General features: G+C 42.2%; 1 protein-coding gene across 4 annotated transcripts in view; it reads right to left on the reverse strand.

Moving 5' to 3' along the window:
- The window catches only part of nalcn (sodium leak channel, non-selective), a 289782-nt gene that overhangs the window by 135387 nt on the left and 137267 nt on the right, over positions 1–17128 (reverse strand). The gene's annotated exons all lie outside the window — the stretch shown is intronic.

A 17128-nucleotide genomic window follows, 5' to 3' on the forward strand; every position in this document is an offset into this window, starting at 1 on the left:
TTTTGAGAAAGCATCCCAAATATGATAATACCAATGCATTTACTTCATGTTATTGAGGATCAAAACCTATTAGTCTAATAAGTCCAAAAGGTTCGACTTACAAGCAGACCTTCCAATGAAATGTTAACAAAAAGCTTTTCAGAAAACGTTCTTAAGTACTGTACTCCTTCCAATAACCACGGAAAATACAATGCTGGTAGTTGATTAGACTGATCCCACATCTGTCTGTGTGGTCTTTTTAAATCCTATGGACATTGTTATGCCAAAAAGTATATTTGGTATGACATGAACGAAACGATTTGGGAACACAGCACAAACAGATGTGTATAGTTCATGTATACCTAGTGTAAATGTATCCCAAGGTTCCCAAACCAAATATAGAATACTGGTAGCAGTATAAAAACAACCATTCCAGCTGTACTGACCTCCTGTGTTAACTTCTAGGTGAGTGTCTATAGAGGACAAAATGTAGACTGGTCCCAGATCTGTTTGTACTGTCTTGCAAACTCCTGTGGCCATTGGGACTAGCTTTGGGATCAAGTTAAGAAATGTTGTCGGTACTATGCATGTTTCTTTGGACTTCTAAATATTCCTTTGTCTTCTTACTGTTCCTTCCCTTGCTCCAAACAGCTGATGCATACTGATTGAACTCTGAATAGCATAATGATAATTGACTTTTTTTTGACCCCATCGACCCGTGTTTAACCTGTCTGGTACGGACGTGGTCAGAGCTCTGATCGTAGATCAGCAAACCAAATCAAACTGCATTTGTCACACGTGCCGAATACAACGGGTGTAGACAACGGGGCCTACTTTGTAATTGTTAGTCTTTCAATTCTCGAGCAAGTCAGATGCATGCATTTGATTGGCTACTGTTCTATCTTGTGAAGATGCTGGAGGAAACAGGTCCAAAAGTATCTATATCCACAGTAAAGAAAGTGCTATATTGACATAACCTAAAAGGCCGCTCAGCAAAGAAGCCACTGCTCCAAAACCGCCATAAAAAAGCCAGACTATGGTTTGCAACTGCACATTGGGACAAAGATCATACTTTTTGGAGAAATATAATCTGGTCTGATGAAACAAAAATGTAACTGTTTGGCCATAATGACCATTGTTATGTTTGGAGGAAAAAGGGGGAGACTTGCAAGCCAAAGAACACCATCCCAACTGTGAAGCACGGGGGTGGCAGGATCATGTTGTGTGGGTGCATTGCGGCAGTAGGGACTGGTGCACTTCAGAAAATAGATGGCATCACGAGGTAGAAAAATTATGTGGATATATTGAAGCAACATTTCAAGACATCAGTCAGGAAGTTAAAGCTTGGTTGCAAATGAGTCTTCCAAATGGACAATGACTCAAGGCATACTTCCAAAGTCGTGGCAAAATGGCTTAAGGACAACATCGTCAAGGTATTGGAGTGGCCATCACAAAGCCCTGACCTCAATCCTATAGACAATTTGTGGGCAGAACTGAAAAAGTGTGTGCAAGAAAGGAGACCTACCAACCTGACTCAGTTACACCAGCTTTGTCAGAAGGAATGGTCCAAAATTCACCCAACAAATTGTGGGAAGCTTGTGGAAGGCTATCCAAAATGTTTGACCCAAGTTAAACAATTTAAAGGCAATGCTACCAAATACTAATTGAGTGTACAGTTGAGGCCAAAAGTTTTGAGAATGACACAAATATACATTTTCACCAAGTCTGCTGCCTCAGTTTGTACGATGGCAATTTGCATATACTCCAGAAAGTTATAAAGAGTGATCAGATGAATTGCAATTATTTGCAAAGTCCCTCTTTGCCATGCAAATTAACTGAATCCCAAAAAACATTTCAGCCCTGCCACAAAAGGACCAGCTGACAACATGTCAGTGATTCTCTCATTAACACAGGTGTGAGTGTTGACGAGGACAAGGCTGGAGATCACTCTGTCATTCTGATTGAGTGCAAATAACAGACTGGAAGATTGATAGGTGGTGGTGCTTGGAATCATTGTTCTTCCTCTGTCAACCATGGTTACTTGCAAGGAAACACGTGCCGTCATCTTTACTTTGAACAAAAAGGGCTTCACAGGCAAGGATATTGCTGCCAGTAAGATTGCACCTAAACAACAATTTATCGGATCATCAAGAACTTCAAGGAGAGCGGTTCAATTGTTGTGAAGAAGGCTTCAGGGTGCCCAAGAATGTCCAGCAAGCTCCAGGACCATCTCTTAAAGTTGATTCAGCTGCGGGATCGGGGCACAACCAGTATAGAGCTTGCTCAGGAGTGGCAGCAGACAGGTGTAAGTGCATCTGCATGCACAGTAAGGCGAAGACTTTTGGAGGATGGCCTGGGGTCAAGATGGGCAGCAAAGAAGCCACTTCTCCCCAGGAAAAATGTCAGGAACAGACTGATATTCTGCAAAAGGTACAGGGAAAAAAGCTTGTCTGGAGAAGACAAGGTGATCGCTACCATCAGTCCTGTGTCATGCCAACAGTAAAGCATCCTGAGACCATTCATGTGTGAGGTTGCTTCTCAGCCAAGGGAGTGGGCTCACTCAACATTTTGCATAAGAACACAGCCATGAATAAAGAATGGTACCAACACATCCCGAGAGCAACTTCTCAAACCATCCAGGAACAGTTTGGGGATGAACAATGCCTTTTCCAGCATGATGGAGCACCTTTCCATAAGGCAAAAGTGAAAACTAAGTGGCCCGGGGAACAAAACATTGATATTTTGGGGCCATGGCCAGGAAACTCCCCAGACCTTAATCCCATTGAGAACTTTTGGTCAATCCTCAAGAGACGGGTGGACAAACAAAAACTCACAAATTCTGACAAACTCCAAGCATTTATTATGCAAGAATGGGCTGCCATCAGTCAGGATGTGGCCCAGAAGTTAATTGACAGCATTCCATGGTGGATTGAAGAGGTCTTGCAAAAGAAGGGTCAACACTGCAAATATTGACTCTCTGCATCAACTTCATGTAATTGTCAATAAAAGCCTTTGACATGAAATGCTTGTAATTCTACTTCAGTATTCCAGAGTAACATCTGACAAAAATATCTAAAGACAGTGAAGCAGCAAACTTAGTGGAAATTAATATTTGTGTCATTCTCAAAACTTTTGGTCACAACTGTATATACATTTCTGACCCACTGAGAATGTGATGAAATAAATAAAAGCTGAAATAAATAATTCTCTCCACTCTTATTCTGACATTTCACATTCTTAAAATAAAGTGGGGATCCTAACTGACCTAAGACGGGAGTTTTTACTAGTATTAAATGTCAGGAATTGTGAAATACTGAGTTTAAATGTATTTGGCTAAGGTGTATGTGAACTTCCAACTTCACCTGTATTAGGAAAATAGCACTAACACCTGTCTGAGTTCCCCTACTGTAGCTGGATGTCTCTCCATCAAGGTCTGTACAGGAGCCACATCCGCTGTGTCTATGGTTTAACCGTCTTTTGATGCCATCCTGCCTAGGAACCTCACTTTAGCCCTGAACGTCACACCTTGATGTCCTCCTCTAGAGCAGTGGTAGTCACAAATCGGCAGAATTCAATCACTGAGAGAGCCGCCGCGTTAACCTCAAATTGAAATAACATACCTCAATTAAGAAGTTTTGTCTGCTAATGTAATATTTTATAAAAATACACTCCAAATGCAGCACATAAAACAAATAGCCATGTATAAACACACCTATTGAAGAGCAACCTGCTTAATACCCTGATGAGTGGAGGTGTACCTGCTGTACCTTGACTCTTCACATAAAACAAATAGGCCTAGCTGTGTTAAAAACACACCTATTGAAGAGCAACCTGCTTAATAACCTGATGAGTGCAGGTGTACCTGCTGTACCTTGACTCTTCACATAAAACAAATAGGCCTAGCTGTGTTAAAAACACACCTATTGAAGAGCAACCTGCTTAATAACCTGATGAGTGAAGGTGTACCTGCTGTACCTTGACTCTTCACATAAAACAAATAGCCATGTATAAACACACCTATTGAAGAGCAACCTGCTTAATAGTATGATTAGCAGAATTGTGCCTGCTGCTCCTTGACACTCCTCATACAATACTGTGTCATTGCAATCATTGTAATGCAGTACAGATGTGCATTGGTCAGTGTGTTCGTGTTTTTCTCTTCACAATGTTCATGGTTGAAAATGTTGATTCACAAGTATATGTGCTCACAAAAAAGGACATCAATTTTTAGCACACACTGCTTCAGAGCTGGGTACTCTGTGTCAGGGACCATGTTCCAGAAGTGGGAAAGACCGGTTCCCATCTCAGCTTTCAGGGTGTCATTTCCCAGAAGCTAAACAACTTCACATTCCACTGCAGCACGGTCAGGGGAGAGGCCTGTGATAACTGGGGCCAGAGAAGACACTGGGACTTGGAAGGGGTCTCAACGACATGGAAAAACTCATTGTACTCCTGTACATCTTGGAATCTGGATTCAAACTCCCCCCCTTGGCTCCTCGAACACTTCCACAAATACATTCTAGTTGAAATTTGCAAAAGTTCTGGTCATCTGTGGTGACTGCTCTGAGTTTTGGGAAGTGCACAAACTGTCTGTCAGGTAAGAACAGCGTGGTGATTTTGTTTTGAAACGTTGTGACGACACAGCATGTTACCTACAGGGATTAAATTGAAGGGTAAAAAGTCACTCTGGGAACATCCCACTGTAAAATCGTACATTCTATTCTAAAATATATTTTGTTCACTCCCCATCCCAATTCCACCCCTGGTTATGTGGATTTTTATTCACTTGGAGATTGAGATTCAGTGCATTGGCAGGTGAGGTCAGTCAATGTGGCATACTTTATTATCCCATTCTGGATTTTCCAAGTCTGGCTTGTCTCTCCCCTTGGAGATTGAGATTCAGTGCATTGGCAGGTGAGGTCAGTCAATGTGGCATACTTAATTATCCCATTCTGGATTCTCCAAGTCTGGCTCGTCTCTCCCCTTGGTTGAGAGGCATTCGCATATTTGGGGGAGGAGACACAAACTGCTCAAGTACTCTGCCATGAGATAACCATCTCTCCTCGTTGTACATCACCAAGTCGCCATTTTCTGTCTCATACTCCTGCCGCAGTTTACGAATATGGCGAAGATTCAGTGCTATTGAAACAGTAAAGTTGACCACTTGTACAAACAGCTGCATCACAATCTTCAACTCTCTGTTCTTGAGTTTTGCAACAAGTACCTCCTTATATATGATGCAAAGATACGCAGCGAAGTTGAGGATACCCTCTCTCTTTCTCATCAGCCTGACAAGTCCCTTTTCTTTGGGGCTCCATCAGGGCACACACATGCAAGATTGTACCAGTTCAGATTGTTCCCATTCATAAAGGTCTGAAGTGCATTCAACACATCCTCTCCTCCCGTTTCACTTTGCAGTAATAAGCACAATATTTATTTCCGATAAGACGTATCTTTAGGGGACCGACCCATACGCATAACTGAGCAATGTCACAAACATTTGTGCTTTCGTCAAATGCTAAGCTGAAACACGGAGCCAGTGATGTATCCTCGTTTAGCTGCTTACCAATGTATTTTCCTATATCTTCAACCCTTCTTATTAAGGTTGTGTAAGAAAGATGAAGTTAATGTATTTGTGCTTTAGAATTGCATGTTTGCTAGTGAAGTCAGCACATATGCACATCAGCATATGCTGAACACAAAAAGCACTCTTTCACTATGTCTGCAAAAGGGTAAAGGCCTTCTTATGCCTAGCCAAGAAGCATGTAATCTCATGTCCATTTCTCAGCAGCAGAGGTTGATCTGTTCATCAAAAGTTGCTGTCCTTTCAGCAAAGCTAATTTACCCCTTTTAAAAACTGTGCATGTCTTCTTGACAATTAAACAAAGTCGGTTTGTGGCATGAAGTACAAAGAGAAATCATGTCCATTTTTATTGAAACACATTTTTACGGTTGGCTTGTCACTCATTCAACTGACAAGCTAGCGTGGGAACTACAGCAGTGAGAGCTCGTGAAGCAACCACTAGAGCGAGCGGCCCCTTCTGCTGGACAACCAGCACAACCACACTACTATAAATAAATGATTAGCTAGAAATGAAAGTTGACCATATATTTCAGACTTGCTTACGAGCCTTTCCAAACAATGCAGTAAAAAACCATGGAAAAAAAGTAATAAAAACCAGAATAATAAAATACACAACAACTAAGCTTTACACTGAGTGTACAAACCATTAGAAACACTTGTTCTTTCCATGACATCGACTGACCACCAGGTGAATCCAGGTGAAAGATATGATCCCTTATTGATATCACTTGTTAAATCCACTTCAAATCACAGTAAATGAACGGGAGGAGTTAGGTAAAAACATATATATATGTTTAAGCCTGGAGACAATTGAGGCATTGATTGTGTATGTGTGCCACTCAGAGGGTGAATGAGCAAGACAAAATATTTAAGTGTCTTTGAACGGGGTACGGTAGTAGGTGCCAGACGCACCTGTGTATCAACAATGGTTCACCACTCAAAGGACATCCAGCCAACTTGACACAACTGTGGGAAGCATTGGAAACAACATGGGCCAGTATCCCTGTGGAACACCTTTGAAAAATTGTAGAGTCCATGCCTCGACCAATTGAGGCTGTTCTGCAGGGAAAAGGGAGTGCAACTCAATATTAGGAAGATGTTCAGAATTGTTTATACATGGAGTACAAGTACCAGATCAATGTGCAGGGGAATGAGGTATTTGAGATATACGTGAACATGAAGGCAGGGTTAAGTGACAAGGAATCAGGATTGTAAATAATAACAATAGTTTAAAAACAAAAGAACAGAGAAGGAGACTCAAGAGCGTTGGGCTAGTAACCGAAAAGTCGCTAGTTTGAAATCCCGAGCCGACTAGGTGAAAACTCTGAGGATGTGCCCTTGAGCAAGGCACTTAACCCCAATTGCTCCTGTAGGTCGAGAGTGTCTGCTAAATTACTAAAATGTACATGTAAAATGAGTAGCAGCAGCATATGATGAGTGGAAAAGTGTGTGTGAGTGTGAATGTCTGTGTGTTTGTGTTGTTGGTATACGTGTATGTGTTTTCATGTGTGAACGTGTGTGGGTTTTATGTTAGACTGTCAGTGTAGTGTGTGTTAATATAGTTTGTGCATATACACTACCGTTCAAAAGTTTGGGGTCACTTAGAAATTTCCTCGTTTGTGAAAGAAAATTACATTTTTTGTCCATTAAAATAACATCAAATTGATCAGAATTACATTGTAGACATTGTTAATGTTGTAAATGCCTATTGTAGCTGGATACGGCTGATTTTTTATGGAATATCTGCATAGGCGTACAGAGGCCCATTATTAGCAACCAATGTTCTAATGGCACATTGTGTTAGCTTATCCAAGTTTATAATTTTAAAAGGCTAATTGATCATTAGAAAATAATTTTGTAATTATGTTAGCACAGCTGAAAACTGTTGTCCTGATTAAAGAAGCAATACAACTGGCCTTCTTTAGACTAGTTGAGTGTCTGGAGCAATCAGCATTTGTGGGTTTGATTACAGGCTCAAAAAGGCCAGAAACAAAGAATTTCTTCTGAAACCCGTCAGTCTATTCTTGTTCTGAGAAATGTTCTGAGAAATGAAGGCTATTCCATGCGAGAAATTACCAAAACATACAACACTGTATACTACTCCCATCACAGAACAGCGCAAACTGTCTCTAACCAGAATAGAAAGAGGAGTGGGAGGCCCCGGTGCACAACTGAGCAAGAGGACAAGTAATAGTTGCTAGTTTGAGAAACAGACTCACAAGTCCTCAATTGGCAGCTTCATTAAATAGTACCCACAAAACACCAGTCTCAATGACAACAGTGAAGAGGTGACTCCGGGATGCTGGCCTTCTAGGCAGAGTTGCAAAGAAAAAGCCATATCTCAGACAGACCAATACAATATTAAGATGGACAAGAGAACACAGACACTGGACAGAGACACTCTGATTATAAACAGAGAGTAGCAGCAGAGTAAAAGAGGTGTATGGGTAGCCCTTTGATTAGCTGTTCAGGAGTCTAATGGCTTGGGGGATGAAGCTGTTAAGAAGCCTTTAGGACCTAGATTTTACGCTCCAGTACCGCTTGCTGTGCGGTAGGAGAGAGAACAGTCTATGACTAGGGTGGCTGGAGTCATTGGCAAATTTTAGGGCCTTCCACTGAGAATGCCTGATATAGAGGTCCTAGATGGCAGGAAGCTTGGCCCCAGCGATGTACTGGGCCGTAAGCACTACCCCCTGTAGTGCCTTGCGGTCAGAGGCCAAGCAGTTGCCATACCAGGCAGTGATGCCACCAGTCAGGATGTTAGTTGAGGTAATATGTACATGTAGGTAGAGTTATTAAAGTTACTATGCATAGATGCCAACTGAGAGTAGCAGTTGTGTAAAGAGGGGGTGAGAAGGGAGGTGAACTGCAAATAGTCTGGGTAGTCACTAGATGTTCAGGAGTCTTATGGCTTGGAGGTAGAAGTTGTTTAGAAGCCTCTTGGACCTAGACTTGGCACTCAGGTACCACTTGTCGTGCGGTAGCAGAGAGACCAGTCTATGACTAGGGTGGCTGGAGTCACCCTAGTCATGGACTTTTAGGGCTTTCCTCTGACACCGCCTGGTATAGAGGTCCTGGATGGCAGGAAGCTTGGCCCCAGTGGCCCCAGTGAAGTACTGGGTGCCTTGCGGTCGGAGGCCGATCAGTTGCCATACCAGTCAGTGATGCAACCAATGGTGCAGCAGTAGAACCTTTTCAGGATCTGAGGACCCATGCCAAATATTTTCAGTCTGCTGAGGGAGAATAGGTTTGTTGTGCCCTCTTCATGACTGTCTTGGTGTGCTTGGACCATGTTAGTTTGTTGGTGATGTGGACACGAAGGAACTTGAAGCTCTCAGCCTGCTCCACTACAGCCCCGTCGAGGTGAATTGGGCCGTGTTCGGCCCTCCTTTTCATGTAGTCCAAAATCATCTCCTTTGTCTTGCTCACGTTGAGGGACAAGTTGTTGTCCTGTCACAACACTGATAGGTCTCTGATCTCCTCCCCATAGGGAGTGTATATGCACAAACTATATTAACACACACTACACTGACAGTCTAACACCACTGTTGGTGATCAGGCCTACCACCGTTAATGTCGTCAGCAAACTTAATGATGTTGTTGGAGTCGTGCTTGGCCATGCAGTCGTGGGTGAACATGTGGTACAAGAGAGGACTAAGCATGCAGACCTGAGGCCCCTGTGTTGAGGATCAACATGACAGATGTGTTGTTGCCTACCCTTACTACCTGAGGGCGACCCATCAGGAAGTCCAGGATCCAGTTGCAGGGGGAGGTGTTTAGTCCCAGGATCCTTAGCTTAGTGATGAGCTTTATGGGCACAATATTGTTGAACACTGAGCTGTAGTCAGAGACTTGTCAGTGTGGTGCCATGATAACAACCTCTCCCTTAACGTGATGAAGACCAAGGAGATGTTTGTGGACAACAGGAAAAGGTGGGCCGAGCACGCCCCCATTCTCATCGATTGTGTCCACATCACCAAAAAACTATCACGGTCTAAACACACCAAGACATTCGTGAAGAGGGCACGACCACTCCTATTCCCCCTCAGTAGACTGAAAAGATTTCCTCAAAATGTTCTACAGCATAGAGCATCCTGACCGGTTGCCTCCGACCAAAAGGCACTTCAAAGGGTAGTGCGTAAGCCCAGTACATCACTGGTGCCAAGCTTCCTGACATCCAGGACCTATTAACTAGGCGGTGTCAGAGGAAGGGCAACATTTCTTCCCAAAGACTCCAGTCACCCAAGTCATAGACTGTTTTCTCTGCTACCGCTCGGCAAGCAGTACCAGAAGGCCAAGTCTAGGTCCAAATGGCTCCTTAGTAACTTCTACTCCCAAGCAGTACCAGAAGGCCAAGTCTAGGTCCAAATGGCTCCTTAGTAACTTCTACTCCCAAGCAGTACCAGAAGGCCAAGTCTAGGTCCAAATGGCTCCTTAGTAACTTCTACTCCCAAGCAGTAAGACTGCTAAACAATGAATCAAAAGGCCACCCCAACTATTTGCATTGACACTCCCCACTTTTGTTTTTAGACTGCTGCTACTCACTGTTTATTATCTATTTAGAGTCACTTTATAGTCACCTCATTATCGTTATTTTATTGTGTAACTTTTTTTTGTTTGTTTTGTAAATATTTTCTTAACTCTATTTTCTTAAACTGCATTGTTGGTTAAAAGCCCTTACGTAAGCATTTCACGGTAAGGTCTACAACTGTTGTATTTGGCGCAATTGACAAATAATTTTTGATTTGTCAATTGATTTGTAGCTGATTTGACCTAGAGTAATCCAGCTACGTCTCTGCAAGACATATAATATTGCAGCTTTTCAAGTCTTTGATAGGAGACTCTCGAACAAAACTCATCCATCTTGTTCTCAAGTGACTGGACATTTGGCAATAGAACGTAGGGGAGTGCTGGCCGATATTCTCTTCGGCTCAACCTCACCAGGATGCCGGCACGTTTTGGTAGCCCATGAAACAAAGGAATGGGTCTGGTATGAACAAGGGAACAGCAAAGTTGCAGTTGAAGTCAGATTTAAAGTCGAAATCAAGGTTAGTAACTGTCTATCTTATGTCCAGAAGTTATTGGCAGTCATACAGTGGCAAGAAAAAGCATGTGAACTCTTTGGAATTATCTGGATTTCTGCATAAATTGGTCATCAAATTTGTTCTGATCATCATCTAAGTCACAACAATAGACAAACAGAACAGTCTACACAAATTATTGTATTTTTCTTGTCTATATTGAATACATAATTTAAAGATTCACAGTGTAGATCGGAAAAATGTGAAACCCAAGGCTAATGACTTCTCCAAAAAGCTAATTGGAGTCAGGAGTCAGCTAACCTGGAGTCCAATCAATGAGAAGAGATTGGTGACGTTGGTTAGAGCTGCCTTGCCCTATTAAAAACACTCACAAAATGTGAGTTTGCTATTCACAAGAAGCATTGCCTGATGTGAACCATGAGTCGAACAAAATAGATCTCAGAAGACCTAAGATTAAGAATTGTTGACTTAATGCTGAAAAGGGTTACAAAAGTATCTATGATGTTCATCAGTCCACGGTAAGACACATTGTCTATAAATGGAGAAAGTTCAGCACTGTTGCTACTCTCCCTAGGAGTGGCCGTCCTGCAAGGATGACTGCAAGAACACAGCGCAGAATGCTCAATGAGGTTAAGAAGAATCCTAGAGTGTCAGCTAAAGACTTACAGAAATCTCTGGAACATGTTAACATCTCTGATGACTAAACATGCTAACATCTCTGTTGACTAAACAAGAATGTTGTTCATGGGAGGGCACCACAGAAGAAGATACTGTTGTCCAGAAAAACATTGCTGCACGTCTGGAGTTTGCAAAAGTGCACCTGGATGTTCCACAGCGCTACTGGCAAAATATTCTGTGGACAGATGAAACTACAGTTGAGTTGTTTGGAAGGAACACACAACAAAAAAAATGGCACAGCACACCAACATCAAAACCTCATCCCAACTGTAAAGTATGGTGGAGGGAGCATCATGGTTTGGGGCTGCTTTGCTGCCTCAGGGCCTGGACAGCTTGACATCATCAACAGAAAAAATGAATTCCGAAGTTTATCAAGACATTTTGCAGGAGAATGTTAGGCTATCTGTCTGCCAATTGAAGCTCAACAGAAGTTAGGTGGTGCAACAGGACAACGACCCAAATCAAAGTAAATCAACAACAGAATGGCTTCAACAGAAGAAAATACGCCTTCTGGAGTGGCCCAGAGTCCTGACCTCAACCAGATTAAGATGCTGTGGCATGACCTCAATAGAGCAGTTGACACCAGACATCCCAAGAATATTGCTGAACTCAAACAGTTTTGTAAAGAGGAATGGTCCAAAATTCCTTCTGACCATTGTGCAGGTCTGATCCGCAACGACAGAAAATGTTTGGTGAGGTTATTGATGCCAAAGGAGGGTCAACCAGCTATTAAATCCAGGGGTTCACATACTTGTTCCACCCTGCACTGTGAATGTTTACACGGTGTGTTCAGTAAAGACATGAAAACGTATAATTGTTTGTGTGTTATTAGTTTAAGCAGACTGTGTTTGTCTATTGTTGTGACCTAGATGAAGTTCAGATCAAATTGTATGACCAATTTATGCAGAAATCCAGGTATTTCCAAAGGGTTCACATACTTTTTCTTGCCACTGTATCAACGTTATGTATAAAAAAAAATGTTTAGATAAACACAAAACAAGTAATTAAATAGCAAAAACGGGTTGGAACTCGTAAATGACAGAGATGTGTGACATCTTTTTTCAGAGGTACTGACTCTGGACATGCCATCCTTTTCCTTCTCTTCTTTTTGTTATTTTCCCCTCCCCACCATGAGGCTACCCTGGGGCGGCAGGGTAGGCTAGTTGTTAGAGCGGTGGACTAGTAACCGGAAGGTTGCAAGTTCAAATCCCCGAGCTGACAAGGTAAAAAAAGTCGTTCTGCCCCTGAACAGGCAGTTAACCCACTAGGCCGTCATTGAAAATAAGAATTTGTTCTTAACTGACTTGCCTAGTTAAATAAAGGTTAAAAAAATAAAAATGAATGTTCCACCATGAAAATATTTATGTATGTTTTGCTCATGTAAGTCAAGAGACATTATATACATGCAATAAAAAGTATGATTTATTGTGGTATTGTGTAGAAATGCTTTACAATTTAAATTACTTATTTGAGTTATGAATTCAGTGTATTGTTAGGTATTTTGGATATTGCCTATATGGTCATTACTATTTTTGCGTAAGTGGAGAAAATGTAACCTTTTTTAACATTACACCTTCTGTTGAAATTAAAGTTGCCTTTAGAGTTTTACTACAAGATATGAATTACAACAATGATGTTTTTCAAATTATGTATTTTAGTAAAACAAAAATTAGGTAGATAGCCCACTTCATCTTGAAAAATAAATGAAAGGTCAAATTGAAGAAATAAAAAGCTTAGTCTTAAGTACTATATCTTTCTGATTTGACATAATTTTAGGTAAAATTATCCTTAATATTTGGACCAGAATGAGGCTCTATCTCCAATACCTATTGTTCCTGCAGGGAGGATTCACCATCTTCATCGACTTTTATAATTTATCTGCAGATAATTGCTAAAAAAGACTAACAGTATGCAAAATAGGGAGCCAAATGAGTGTCTCGCTTACCGATGTGATTTGGTAGGTTACAGTACACTGACCAGTCACTCACTTTAGTGTCACTGTCTGGGAAGTCCTGACATGGGCTACAAAGCATAGGAGAATTCAAACAAGATCTTTGGTTTACTTGTCTCAGTGCGATACTATGGACATATAACTACGTTGTATGATTTATGAATGGTAAAAGGATATAGGTTATCGACTATATTCAGTCAATTCAACACCTATAAATTGGTCAACACTGATCGTCAATCAAAGCACAGTAAATAGCATATGAACCATTACTCCGTAACACGTAGCATAGATATAGGTCTGAAGGAGTTTGAGTCTAGAGTGTCTCACCCATTGAAGAGGGGGATGACCAATCTTTGGGAATCTCAGAGGATCCAGATTGGGTCCAGATTGTCTCGCCCGGCTGATTTGTAGGGTTCCAGATTTTGTAGCTCTTCCAGAACATCAGCTATCTGGATTTGGGTGAAGGAGAAATGGGGGATGCTTGGGGAGGCTTGGGGGAGTTGCTGTGGGGGTAGCCAGGTGGAAAGCATGGCCAGACGTAGAAAAATGCTTATTGAAATGCTCAATTACAGTGGATTTATCGGTGGTTTCCTAGCCTCAGCGCAGTGGGCAGCTAGGATGAGGTGCTCTTAATCTCCATCGACTTTACAGTGTCCCAGACCATTTTGAGTTTGTGTTACAGGATGCAAATTTCTGCTTGAAAAAGCTAGCCTTAGCTTTCCTAACTGCCTGTGTATATTGGTTCCTAACTTCCCTGAAAAGTTGCATATCACTGGGGGCTATTCGATGCGCCTCAGGATATTTTTGTGCTGGTCAAGGGCAGTCAGGTCTGGAGAGAACCAAGGGCTATATCTGTTCCTGGTTCTACATTTTTTGAATGGGGCATGCTTATTTAAGTTGGTATGGTAAGGAAGGCACTTTTAAAGAATAACTAGGCATCTTCTACTGATGGGATGAGGTCAATATCCTTCCTGGATACCCGGGCCAGGTCGATTAGAACGTGTTTTAGGGAGCGTTTGACAGCGATGAGGGGTGGTCGTTTGACCACAGACCCATTACGGATGCAGGCAATGAGGCAGTGATCGCTGAGATCTTGGTTGAAAACAGCAGAGGTGTATTTGGAGGGCAAGTTGGTTAGGATGATATCTATGAGGGTGCCCGTGTTTATGGATTTGGAGTTGTACATGTTGGGTTCATTGATAATTTGTGTGAGGACATCATGCTTAGATTGGATAGCCGGGGTGTTAAGCATATCCCAGTTTAGGTCACCTAGCAGCATGAGCTCTGAAGATAGATGGGAGGCAATCAGTTCACATATGGTGTCCAGAGCACAGCTGGGGGCAGAGGGTTGTCTATAGCAAGCGGCAACGGTGTGAGACTTGGGTTTTTAAAAGTAGAAGCTCAAATTGTTTGGGTACAGGAATGGAGAGTAAGACAGAACTCTGAAAGCTATCTCTGCAGTAGATTGCAACACTGCCCCCTTTGGCAGTTCTATCTTGTCGGAAAATGTTATAGTTAGGGATGGAAATGTCAGGGTTTTTGGTAGTTTTCCTAAGCCAGGATTCACATACGGCTAGGACATCCGGGTTGGCAGAGTGTGCTAAAGCAGTGAATAAAACATACTTAGAGAGGAGGCTTCTGATGTTAACATGCACGAAACCAAGGCTTTTACGGTTACAGAAGTCAACGAATGAGAGCACCTGGGGTGTAGGAGTGGAGCTACGCACTGCAGGGCCTGGATTAACCTCTACATCACCAGAGGAAGAGAGGAGGGGTAGGATAAGGGTACGGCTAAAGACTATCAGAACTGGTCGTTGGAGATGGAATGGTTGCTATCTAACTGAGAGTCTCCTGAGTGAAAACATCCGAAGTTCTTCAAAGGTAAATTATTTAATTTGGTTGCTTTTCTTATTTTCGTGAAAATGTTGCCTGCTGCCAGCAGAGCCTAGCATAGCATTATGCCATGATAAACTTACACAAATGCTTGTCTAGCGTTGGCTGTAACGCATATTTTGAAAATCTGAGATGACAGTGTGATTAACAAAAGGCTAAACTGTGTCTCAATATATTTCATATGTGATTTTCATGAATAGGAACATTTTCTAGGGGTATTTATGTCCGCTGAGTTATGCTAATTCGTTTGAGGCTATGATTACGCTCCCGGATCCGGGATTGCTATTCACAAGAAGTTAAGGCATATTGAGCAGGGCTAGAGGCTATACAGTGAAATAAGACAATAATCACTAACCAGGACAGTAATGGACAAGGCATATTGATATTAGGGAGAGGCATGCGTAGCCGAGTGATCATAGGGGTCCAGTGAGTGGTTGGGCTGGCTGGAGACATGGCGATTCAGACAGCTAGCAGGCCGGGGCTAGGAAGCTAGCCTTAGAGGGATGTTGAGATGGTGGAAAGTCTATTTTATCCTCCGCGTGTGGTAACATCGATATACCAGCCGTGACGGAATACAAATCACACAGGTAGCGGGAGGTGGGACAGACAGCAGACTGTCAAACCAGAAGTGTTTCCCGTTCATCGCTTGCTTTGTGACTGACAAGCGCCTGTCTTATCAATAGATCACTAGAATATGTCGTATGTGGTTCATTCTTGCTGGAGAGGGCTCAACTGACTTTTCTGACAAACAAATGTACATTTTTATTTGAAAAGATTTGAAATGGAAAAAGTAGCTGGATGTTACCGGCTGTTTAGCAGATGGCCAGCACTTAGGTAAAATACTGGAGAGGCGTAACCATTCCTGTGATTAAACAGTGTGTGTGTTTGTGTAATGTATGTGACATTTTGACCAGACCGGATGACAATCAGCTCAGTCTGACCTTTCAAAGTGAAATGCCCCATCGTAAAAAGATATAAGGAATACACTGAACAAATGCCTCTCTCTTTGGGCTAATTCCTCACACAGAGGATTCTAGAAGATCCTGAAAGAACAAAACCTGTTTGTCCCATATCAATTTGGTTTGGTAAGCCTGCAGCTTTTTCCTAAATCTTCATATAGGCATCTGGGTAAAATGCAGTCTCTTCTTCAATAAGGAGTTCGCTACAATACCTTTTGGCCTCCAAAGCAATGGACCTCTCATGGACTTTCATAATACAATACAGTCTAATTTAGTAGACACTGTTATCGAAAGGGACAATGAACCCATAGTATTGATAATGTGTTGTCCTAACGGGACTTGAACCTATTACCTTTATATTGCAAAATCTACAAAAATACTGAGTATATAATGTGAGATTTGAGCCCATAAAATTGCCAACCCTTTGGGACTTGAACCTACAACCTTGGTGTTTCCAGCACCTAATGGGACTTTAACCTACAACATTGGGGTTGCCAGCACCTTATGGGACTTGAACCTACAACCTTGGTGTTTCCAGCACCATCGGCTTTTAACCTACAACCTTGGTGTTTCCAGCACCTTGTGGGACTTGAACCTACAACAGTGGTGTTGCCAGCAACTTATGGGACTTGAACATACAGCCTTGAACCTACAACATTGGTGTTGCCAGAGCCTTATATGACTTGAACATGGGTGTTTCCAGCACATTGTGGGACTTGAACATACAACATTAGTGTTGCCAGAGCCTTATATGACTTGAACATTGGTGTTCCCAGAACATTGTGGGACTTGAACCCACAACATTGGTGTTGCCAGCCCGTTGAGCCTTGAACATACAGCTTTGGTTTTCTCAGCACTTTATGGGACTTCAACCTGAAATATTGGTGTGACCAGCACCTTGTGGGACTTAAACCTGTCACCTTGATGTTAGAATCATGCAGCGACCCTCTTGTCTCTCCTGTTGTGAGTATGGCAGAATGACTCCCTCACAGCTTCTTGTTCTTAATGAGGCTTGTCAACATGAGCCGACCTGATCCTGCCT

The sequence above is a fragment of the Oncorhynchus mykiss genome, chromosome 22 (assembly GCF_057628025.1).
Source record: "Oncorhynchus mykiss isolate SJ-2025 chromosome 22, ASM5762802v1, whole genome shotgun sequence".
In the NCBI taxonomy this organism is placed as follows: Eukaryota; Metazoa; Chordata; class Actinopteri; order Salmoniformes; family Salmonidae; genus Oncorhynchus; species Oncorhynchus mykiss.